At 40.9% G+C, this 8,566-nt stretch overlaps 1 non-coding gene across 1 annotated transcript; it reads left to right on the top strand.

Annotated features, from left to right (window-relative positions):
• Positions 1–1,068: 1,068 nt before the first annotated feature.
• LOC139017142 (U2 spliceosomal RNA) lies at positions 1,069–1,263 on the top strand. Its single transcript, XR_011472807.1, has one exon. It is a non-coding gene; the product is annotated as a U2 spliceosomal RNA (small nuclear RNA).
• The last annotated feature ends 7,303 nt before the right edge of the window (positions 1,264–8,566 follow it).

The raw sequence follows: 8,566 nt of genomic DNA, 5'->3' as shown, positions 1-8,566 counted from the left end.
CCCTGCAATTGTCCTTTGCTAGGCAGCCAGGAGTTTCTTCCCTGTTGACCTTCTGTACCTGGCCCATCATCCTTGCTCTGCTCATGTCTGTCTGCCATAATCAACATAAAAATTTATTAATGGGCCCTGGCCGGTTTGGCTCAGTGGATAGAGCGTCAGCCTGTGGACTGAGGGGTCCCGGGTTCGATTCCGGTCAAGGGCATGTACCTTAGTTTCGGTCACATCATCAGTAAGGGGTGTGCAGGAGGCAGCTGATCGATGTTTCTCTCTCATCGATGTTTCTAACTCTCTATCCCTCTCCCTTCCTCTCTATAAATAAAAAATCAATAAAATATATTTTAAAAAATTTATTAATGAGATATATATATATTTTTTGGTTGCAAGTCCTCAAAATTTGATGTGCCTTTTACACTTATGTTACATTTCAATTTGGACCAGCCACATATTAAATGCTCTATTGCCATGTGTGGCCGCAGCTGTTATATTGGATAGGGCATGTATAGAGAATTAGACAACACTAGATTGTAACTATGGAGGACAGAGACTGCATTTCATTCCTATATTTGCAAAGTCTAGCAAAGTGCCCAGAATATAAACAATGTTCAAGAAATATTTGTTGGTTGGTTGGTTAGTCACTGTAGCAGGTTGGGCTGTAATCATATGAAGCCATGTACCTATGGTTGTGACTGTGGCTTGAGAAAAAGCCCTAGGTTTTTCTGAGGTATTCAGAAATCTCCTAGGGCAGTTAATAGATAATCTTTAGTATTCTATTCAGAATCACTTCAAAGGCTCCGATGGAGGAGGGACTCACTTCAAAGGCTTTAAGAGGGAGAAATAGAGCAAGTTGGGAAAGTTGGTTGCCAAGACAACCTTCTCAGGATTGAAAGAGGACAATCAAACATTGTAGACCCAAGCTTGGTATGCCTGCAATCTCTCCTTTTGTTACATACTCTCATTTTGCTAGGCTATAAGGAAGAATAGTTTTGAAATGGCTACTTAAGAGTGTAATTTGGAGCCAGAGGGTCATGTGGCACTAAAAGTGTTTCAGAGCAAAAAGAAGGAAAGTGGATTGCTTCTCCATTTTGGCTAAGATCAAATGAAGTGTTTGTTCTTATCAGTGTAATATCTGATATCTGATAGGTCCTCCACCTGAGGACAACCTTTTACATGGATTTTTGGAGCAGGGAGGTAGAATAGGAGCTTGCTCAGTCCATTCCACGTATTGACCCAACATTACAGTACTTTCCGGAGAGTGCACGCGCGCGCACCCACACACACACACACACACACAGAGAGAGAGAGAGAGAGAGAGAGAGAGAGAGAGAGAGAAATTGGCAACCTGGACTTGTGCTCTGATCAGGAATCAAACTGGTAACATTTTGGTGCATGGTATGATGCCCAACCAACAACCAGAGTCACAGTGGCCAGGGCAACTTTTTCCTACTATTTTGATATGTTGCTACTATACTAAATTCATATATACATTTAGATCTATTTCACCACCCTATTGTCTGTGTCCATGGGTTATGCATATATGCATATATGCATACAAGTTCTTTGGCTGATCTCTATCCATCCACCCACCCTCCCCTGACTTCCCTCTGAGATTCCATAGTCTGTTCTATGCTTCTGTTTTGTTTGTTTTTGTTTTTGTGGTTAATCCTCACTCGAGGATATTTTCCATTGATTTTTAGAGAGAGCAGAAAAAGAGGATAGACACAGAGAGAGAAACATTGATGTGAGAGAGACACATCAATTGGTTGCCTCCTGCAAGGGCCAGGTATCAACCCTGCAACCAAGGTATGTGCCCTTGACCGGAATTGAACTCAGGACCCTTCAGTCTGCAGGCCGATGCTCTATCCACTGAGTTAAACCGGCTAGGGCTTATGCTTCTATTTTGGATCTATATTCTTCATAAGTTTATTTTGTTCATTAGATTCCACATATGAGTGAGATCATGTGATACTTGTCTTTCTCTGACTGGCTTATTTTACTTAGCATAATAACCTCCAGGTCCCTCCATGCTGTCTCGAAGGGTAAGATATCCTTCTTTTTTACTGCTGCATAGTAAATGTACTATGCATTTATTGCATGGGGTAAATGTACCACTGCTTTTTTTTTTTTTTTCCTGTTCCTGAACTTCATTTTTTTTCAATCTTTAATTTCTTTATTGATTAAGGTATCACATATGTGACCTCATCCTCCCATAATCTCCGCCCCCCCACTCATGCTCTCATCCCCCTGTTGTCTGTGTCCATTGGTTAGGCTTATATGCATGCATACACATCCTTTGGTTGATCTCTCCCTCTTACCCCCACCCTCCCCTACCTTCCCTCTGAGGTTTGACAGTCTGATTGCTGCTTTTCTGTCTCTGGATCTGCCCCTGTTCATCAGTCTATGTTGTTCACTATATTCCACAATGAGTGAGATCATGTGATATTTACCTTTCTCTGACCACTGCTTTTTTTTTTTTTTTTTTTTTTAGTGGGGTTTTGCATTATTTTACTAACTCATGGCTGAAATTTTATTTTATTTTATTTTTTTACAGAGAAGAAGGGAGAGAGCTAGATAGTCAGAAACATCGATGGGAGAGAAACATCGATCAGCTGCCTCCTGCACACCTCCCACTGAGGATGTGCCGGCAACCCAGGTACATGCCCTTGACCAGAATCGAACCTGGGACCCTTCAGTCCGCAGGCCGACGCTCTATCCACTGAGCCAAACCGGTTTCCGCTTATTTTATTTTATTTTTTTAATTAAATCTTTATTGTTCAGATTATTACAGTTGTTCCTCTTTTTTCCCCCCATAGCTCCCCTCCACCTGGTTCCCACCCCACCCTCCGCCCTCACCCCCTGCCACTGTCCTCATCCATAGATGCACGATTTTTGTCCAGTCTCTTCCCACATCCCCCACACCCCTTTCCCCCCGCAAGAATAGTCAGTCCACTCTCTTTCTATGCCCCTGATTCTATTATAATCACCAGTTTATTCTGTTCATCAGATTCTTTATTCACTTGATTTTTAGATTCACTTGTTGATAGATATGTATTTGTTGTTCATAATTTGTATCTTTACCTTTTTCTTCTTCTTTCTCTTCTTAAAGGATACCGTTCAGGATTTCATATAATACTGGTTTGGTGGTGATGAACTCCTCTAGCTTTTCCTTATCTGTGAAGCTCTTTATCTGACCTTCACTTCTGAATGATAGCTTTGCTGGATAAAGAAGTCTTGGTTGTAGGTTCTTGGCATTCATCACTTTGAATATTTCTTGCCACTCCCTTCTGGCCTGCAAAATTTCTGTTGAGAAATCAGCTGACAGTCGTATGGATACTCCCTTGTAGGTAACTGAGCCTCTTTCTCTTGCTGCTTTTAAGGTTCTCTCTTTGTCTTTTGCTCTTGGCATTTTAATTATGATGTGTCTTGGTGTGGTCCTCTTTGGATTCCTTTTGTTTGGGGTTCTCTACGCATCCTGGACTTGTAAGTCTATTTCTTTCACCAGGTAGGGGAAGTTTTCTGTCATTATTTCTTCAAATAGGTTTTCAATATCTTGCTCTCTCTCTTCTTCTGGCACCCCTATAATTCGGATGTTGGTACGCTTGAAGCTGTCCCAGAGGCTCCTTACACTATCTTCGTATTTTTGGATTCTTTTTTCATTTTGCTTTTCCAGTTGGGTGTTTTTTGCTTCTTCGTATTTCAAATCTTTGACTTGATTCTTGTGATCCTCTAGTCTGCTCTTGGAACTCTGCATAATATCCTTTATTTCAGTCAGTGTATGCTTAATTTCTAGTTGGTCCTTTTTCATAACCTCAAGGGTCTCACTAGATTTCTTGAGGGTCTCACTACATTTATCAGCAGTCTCACCAAACTTTTTGAGGGTCTTACTAAATTTATCGGCGGTTTTTAGAAAGTTCTTGAAAAACCTTAAAAGTGTGGTTTTGTACTCTATATCCAGCAGTTTGCTTTCCTCCATTTCTGTCATTTGTGTCCTGTTTCTTTGTCTGGGCATTTTTTATGCTTCCCTGTGTTGGTAGAGTGGCTTTGTGTGCTAAGTGTCCTATAGGGCCCAGTGGTTCATCTTCCCCAATTACCTGAGGTGGACACTCTTGGTGCACCCCTTTGTGGGCTTTGTGCACAGTCTTGTTGTAGTTAAGCCTTGATTGTTGTAGGTATCACTGGGAGGAATTGACCTCCATGCCAATTGGCTGTGAGAGTCAGCTTTGTCTATGGTGGGAGAACTTCTGTGCTGAAGACACCCTTATGAGGCAAGACTTGCTTCAGTGGGGCTTTGGTGCTCACTGAGTCTGCTCCCTGAGTGTGTCCCTTATGGATCTGAGGAGTTGTAATTGGATGGTCCCACTCTGACCACTGGGTACACTGGCTCTTGGATCTAAGGAGGTGCTAATTTAGCCTCTTCCTGAGGCTACCCAGCAGAAGCTACGAAGAGATCTGCAGATTCCCCTTCCTTGTTTGGGGTTTGGAGGTGCCCAAATGAGGCCCAACCATGAAGCAATGCAAGCTGCTGTGGGGCCTTGGGCCTTCTCTTGGAAGTTCTGGGTCTGTGTGGCCCAGCTGCAGTTTGTTAGGTAATTTTCAGATGCAAAGAGCCAGGGCATTCATATTCAAAAGCCTCTGCCACAGCTTGGGTGGGGCGGGGTCTCAGGGAATCAACAGGGAAGAGCAAGCAGCTATGGCTGATCCTCAGCCCTGCCCTAAGGGGCCCCTCGTCTCAGTGTCCTGGTAATCGCTGCAAGCACCTCTGAGAGAAAGCTGCCCTCGAGTTCCAAGTTCTGCCCACTGCCAGACAGTCCAGTTTCTCCCTGTTTGAATCTGGGTCCCCAGAGACTCACCCGGAACTGGAGTTCAGAGCAGTCTGGGGCTTGTGACTCCCTCCCGATTCAAAAAGACAGCCTCGTCCTCAGTTGCCAGCCCTTGCCGCGTGCACCTCCGTACCTCTGCACTGCCGCACCTCCTCTGAGTCTCAGTGTGCTTTTCTCTTTCCTTCTAGTTGTAGAATTTCCACTCAGCCAGCCTTCCTGTGGTTCTGGATGATGTCTGTTTTGTCTTTTAGTTGTATTTTTGAATTTGTTGTGAGAGGCAGCAATTTCTGGTGTTTACCTATGCTGCCATCTTGGTTTCTCCCCTGACCACTGCTTTTTTATCCACTCATCTACAGATGAATACTTGGTCTGTTTCCAGATCTTAGCTATTGTAAATTGTGCTGCTATGTACATAGGGGTGCATACATTCTTTCTGATTGGCGTTTTGGGTTTCTTAGAATATATTCCTAGAAGTGGGATGACTGGGTCAAATGGCAGTTCTATATTTAATTTTTTGAGGAAACTTCATACTGTTTTCCATAATGGCTGCACTAGTCTGCATTCCCACTAGCAGTGTACTAGGGTTCCCTTTTCTCCACATCCTCACCAGCACTTGTCATTTGTTGATTTATTGATGGTAGCCATTCTGACAGGTGTGAGGTGATACCTCATTGTCATTTTAATTTACATCTCTCTTGCCCATCTGTATTTCCACATTGGAGAAATATCTATTTAGGTCTTTTGCCCATTTTTTAATTGGATTGCTTGTCTTCCTTTTGTTAAGTTGTATGAGTTCCTTATATATTTTGGATATTAACCCTTTATAAGGTGTATCATTGCCAAATATGTTCTCCCATACAGTGAGCTCCCTTTTCATTTTGTTTAGTTTATAGTTTCTTTTGCTGTGCAGAAGTTTTTTATTTTGATGTAGTCCCATTTGCTTATTTACTTCTTTGTTTCCTTTGACCTAGGAGATGTATCTGCAAACATATTGCTATGAGAGATGTCTGAAATTTTGCTGCCTATGATTTCTTCTAGGATTTTTGTGGTTTCATGACATATTTAAGTCTTTTATCCATTTTGAGTTTATTCTTGTGTATGGTGTAAGTTGGTAGTGTAGTTTCAATTTTTTGCATGCACCTGTCCAATTTTCCCAACACCATTTATTGAAGAGACTGTCTTGACTCCATTGTATGTTCTTGCCTCCTTTGTCAAATACTAATAGAGCGTAATGGCTTGGGTTGATCTCTGGGGTCTCTGTTCTGTTCCATTGATCTATATGCCTGTTCTTATGCCAGTACCAGCTGTTTTGATTACAGTGGCTTTTAGTATAACTTGCTATCTGGAATTGTGATCCCTCCAACTTTGTTCTTCTTTCCCAAGATTGCTGCGGCTATTCAGGGTTATTTTTGGTTCCATATAAATTTTTAGATTATTTGTTCTATATCTGTGAAATATGCATTGGTACTTTAACAGGGATTGCATTGAATATGTAGATTGCTTTGGGTAGTATGGGCATTTTAATGATGTTAATTTTACCAATCCATGAACATGGCATATTCTTGCACTTGTTTATGTCTTCTTCTACTCTTTTGTCAACATACTGTTGTTTTCCATGTAAAAGCCATTTACCTCCTTGGTTGAAGTTATTCCTAAGTATCCTAATTTTTTTGTTGTTTTAATGGTAAATGGGATTGTTTGTTTAGTTTCTCTTTCTGAGAATTCATTATTGGTGTATAACAATGCCATCTAGTTCTGGGTGTTAATTTTGCATCCTGCTGTATTGCCAAATTCATTGAGTAAATTTAGTAGTTTTTTAGTGGAGTCTTTAGGGTTTTCTATGTACAATAGCATGTCATCTGCGAATAATGACAGTTTTACTTCCTTTCCAATTTGAATGCCTTTTGTTTCTTCTCTTTGTCTGATCTCTGTGGCTAGGACTTCCAGTACTATGTTGAACAAGAGTGGTGAAAGTGGACATCCCTGTTCCTGTTCTTAGGGGAAATGTTTTCATTTTTGCCTATTGAGTATGATATTGGCTGTAGGTTTGTCATATTTGGCATTTATTATGTTAAGATATGATCCCTCTATGTTGACTTTGCTGAGAATTTTTAATCAAAAATGGGTATTAAATTTTGTCGGATGTTTTTTCTGCATCTATTGATATGATCATGTGATTTTTGTCCTATTTGTTTATTGATGGCAAATATTGTACCAGCCTTGATTCTCTGGAATAAATCCCACTTGGTCAAGGTGTATTATCTTTTTAATATATTGCTGGATCCAACTTGTAATGTTTTCTTGAGGATTTTAGCATCTATGTTCATCAGAGATATTGGCTTGTAATTCTCTATGTTTGTGTCTCACTATCTTTGTAGGGTCCTCCTATGAACGTAGTCAAACTAATTTCTCTCCTTTTAATAGATCTAATGTCAATCTGATTATTAGATATGCCAAAGAACCTAAAAGGGTAGAAAATTTTTTTTCCTTCTCTACATAGGTATAGATCTTTTATGGCTTTTTTGTATGATCAGTCGATGAAAGGTTTGAAAAGAGAAAGGACAACTTACAACCATGGTATTTTTATTTTATTACTAAAAATATACTGTGGTATTTATTAACAATGGAATAAATAAGTACTGTTGTTAATATAGGACCATTTTGATCAGTTTTCTATCCTATAACTCTTTGAAATTATTATTATTTTTTAAAAATATATTTTATTGATTTTTTTACAGAGAGGAAGGGAGAGAGATAGAGAGTTAGAAACATCGATGAGAGAGAAACATCGACCAGCTGCCTCCTGCACATCTCCTACTGGGGATGTGCCCGCAACCCAGGTACATGCCCTTGACCGGAATCGAACCTGGGACCTTTCAGTCCACAGGCTGACGCTCTATCCACTGAGCCAAACCGGTTTCGGCTGAAATTATTAATGCTAAATTTTGCTATCTGAATAAATTATGGGAGATTCTTTTTTTTTTTTTTTTTTTTACACTTCCCTATTGGGAAACATGAGACTTGGTCGGACAGTTTGTAAGGAGGATATTCTAATAAAAGGGAAGTGTGTGTTGCCCTAACCAGTTTGGCTCAGTGGATGGAGTGTCAGTCTGCGGACTGAAGGGTCCCAGGTTAGATTCCGGTCAAGGGCATGTACCTGAGTTGCGGGCACATCCCCAGTAGGGGGTATGCAGGAGGCAGCTGATGGATGTTTCTTTCTCATTGATGTTTCTAACTCTCTATTTCTCTCCTTTCCTCTCTGTAAAAAATCAACAAAATATATATTTAAAAAAAAAAGGGGGGGGGGGGGGAGTGTGTGGAAGGCTGCCTGCCCTGTTTATATGAATTCCAACTTAGGGGAGTGTTGAAGACAGCGCCCCTAATTATTCTTTGACCTTTCCAAACAAGCCTGTGTGCATGCAGACCCCCGGGTGTTTACTGGAATCCTTATGCTTAATTCCTGGATGCCCTTGCCTAGAGGACAATGTAAACTTCCCAAGATTACTCATCCGACTGATTGTATCTGAAGATAAAAATTCCAATAAAGGCCTGACGAGACAGGCAAAGGAGGTGGCCTGGCTTCTTCAGCTGGGCAAGCCCCTTAGTCCTCTCCTCCACAGTGAAACTGTGTCTGAGTAATCTGTTCTTCCGTTGTTCAGGGGTTGCTGGTCAGCCCTGGAATTTCCCTACCTTTATCGCTTTATACTTTATTACCCTATTTTTATGACTTTTATACAAGAAGGTTTAAA

The sequence above is a fragment of the Myotis yumanensis genome, unplaced genomic scaffold (assembly GCF_028538775.1).
Source record: "Myotis yumanensis isolate MYYU_CA2020_CCGP unplaced genomic scaffold, mMyoYum1.0.hap1 SCAF_9, whole genome shotgun sequence".
Classification (NCBI taxonomy): domain Eukaryota; kingdom Metazoa; phylum Chordata; class Mammalia; order Chiroptera; family Vespertilionidae; genus Myotis; species Myotis yumanensis.
This window is presented reverse-complemented; position numbering and strand designations above follow the sequence as displayed.